Genomic DNA, 2830 nt, shown 5'->3' on the forward strand with positions numbered 1-2830 from the left:
GATAAGAGCTCAGCTGCTAACAAAAAGTTCTGCAGTTTGAATCCACCAGCCACTCCTTGGAAACCCTATGGGGTAGTTCTACTCTGTCCTATAGGGTCACTATGAATCGGAATTGACTCGATGGCAACAGGTTTGGTTTATGGTTTGGTATAGTACATAGTCAGAGTCCCCGGCTGGCACAAATGTTTAAGTGCTGGACTACTAACCAAAAGGTTGGCAATTCAAACCCACCCAGAGGCATCTGGGAAGACAGGCCTGGCGATCTACTTCCAAAGAGTCACAGCCTTAAAAACTCTGTGGAGAAGTTCTCTGCACAGATGGGGTTGCCATGAGTCAAAACCTACTCAACGGCAACCAACAATGACAACAACAATAGCACGTAGTCTGAGACAAAGTAAGTTTCCATGTTTATTTGTTAAATAAATGCATGAATGCATACTCCCTGTGCCTAGAACAGAGCTTGGCCCCTGGTGTGTGTTCAGTAAAGGTTTATGGAGCAAATTGGTGTCTGCTGATTGTTCTCTGGAGAGGTTAGAAAAGTGATGGAGCTCTTGAAGAATGAGGGAGGCCTGAGGAAGGAAACCAAAAACCAAACCCATTGCAGTGGAGTTGATTCTGACTCACAGCGACCCTATAGGGCACAGTAGAACTGCCCCATAGGGTTTCCTATGTAATTTTTATGGGAGGAGCCCTGGTGGCTCTGTGGATAAAGTGCCCAGCTGCTAACTGAAAGGTCAGCCATTCAAAACGATCAGCTGCTCCATGGGCCAAAGATGTGGCATCCACTTCCGTAAGGATTTGCAGCCTTGGAAACCTTGTGGGACAGTTCTACTCTGTCCTTATAGGGTCGCTATAAGTTAGAATCAACTTGATGGCAATGGGTTTCGTTTGAGGTTTTTTTTGGATTCTTTTTTTTTTTTTTTTTATAGGAGCAGATTGCCACATGTTTCTCCTGCGCAGAGGGGCTGGTGGGTTCGAACCGCCAACCTTTCAGTTAGCAGCCGAGCGCTTTAACCACTGCACCACTACGGCTCTGTCTGAGGGAGGAAGACCCTTCTCACACTGGAGCCCCCTATAGGCCTAGCTAACACTCTGTGCTCATCATACTGTTGCCTGTCTGATGTGATAAATAGAACTGAACTTTCTGGTCTGAGAGGTGCCGCCTTATTGATTCAAAAGCTGTCAACAGTGACCCCAGCACAGAAACATTTCCTGGGGATCAAATAACCGGCTCCTCTTAGCGCTCATCAATCTGCAGCCCGGCTACACGTCCACTTACTCTAGGACTTACTACCTGAACCCTAACCCTAAATCCCCAGGCCAGAGGATGGCCTGAATAATTTACTGTCATTTTATTTCCCAGGGTTGTAATTTAGAAGGGCTTGCTGTTTGAGGCAAAACAAAACAATACTTCAGTTCACTAATGGCTCTGCCTTCATGGAATAATAATAACAATCCCATATCAGAAAGGCCTTTTACACAAGTTTTTTACTCTGGTTTACATAAAAATCTAGAGATATTTTTATCTCCAGTTTATAAATAAGAAAACAAACTTAGAGAAATTGAATAATACTGTTGATCTTCCTTTAGCCAAGGTCGTACTGTTCCTCTACATGATACCAATAGTAATAATAGTTGTTATTTAGTGTTTATTTTGTGTCAGGCTGTATTTAGTATTTAGTACTTCATCTAGACAATCTAATTAAATTACAACACCAATCTTATAGGTTATGAACTACTGTTATCCTCGTTTGACAGTGGCAGATATTGAAGCTTGGAGAGGTTAAATAACTTGGCCATGATTTATGTAGCAAGTTTTTGGACATGTCATAGGAAAGACCAGTCGCTAGAAAAGAACGTCGCAGATGGTAAAGTAGGTGGTCAGAGAGAACGAGGAAAACACTCAGTGAAATGTGTTGACACATAGCCATAACAATGGACTTAGACATACCAATGATCATGAACATGGGGCAGGACCAAGCAGCGTTTCATTCTGTTATAATAAGGTCTCTATGAGTCTGAGCCAACTCGATGGCACCTAACTACTACAACAAATGGTAGTGCCTGTAATCTAACCCAGGTCAACTCGATTCCTGAACTGGCTTTCCTAGTTGCTAGTTTGTAACCCCCATTAGGGGAAGGACCATCTTCGTCTAACCCACTGCTGTGTCCTCATCTCCTGGCACAGAGCTAGCATATAATAGGGGGTCAATAAATACTGTACAAGGAAAGAAGCCCAGTTCTCTGCTTCTAATCCTGATGCTCTGATAATATTCTGCCTCAAATGTCAAGAAGGCAGCTCCATGCTATGTATCAGGAGGCCAACCGGGGCCCATCATCCCATCACCCTGAGCCTTAGCTAGTCCTCATCAGAATGATCATAACCACCGCTGCCACTCATCAAGCACTAAGTCCACGGGCAGCAGCATTCCAGGCACTCTGTATGCACTAATTGGATGCTCTACACAGCCTGAAAGGGAGGTATTAGTACTTCTGGTTTTCAGAGAGGGCAGCTATGATTCAGAAAGTTTGAGTCATCAGTGACTAAGCGACAGAGCTGAGATTCGAACCCACATCTAATGCCAAAGTCGGGCTCCATGATGTTACCATTCTGTCTCTCTTTTTAACAGCTTTATTGAGATATAATTGACATACCATACAATTCACCTGTTGAAAGTGTACGATTCAGTGGCTTTTAGTAGATTGACAGTTATGCAACAATCACAGTAATCAATTTTGGAACATTTCTATGACCCCCAAAGAAACCACACACCCCTTCTCTGCCCTCCACCAGTCATTCTGTCCCCACAGCCCTAGGACACTAATTTCT

This window comes from Loxodonta africana, chromosome 7, assembly GCF_030014295.1.
Source record: "Loxodonta africana isolate mLoxAfr1 chromosome 7, mLoxAfr1.hap2, whole genome shotgun sequence".
NCBI lineage: Eukaryota > Metazoa > Chordata > Mammalia > Proboscidea > Elephantidae > Loxodonta > Loxodonta africana.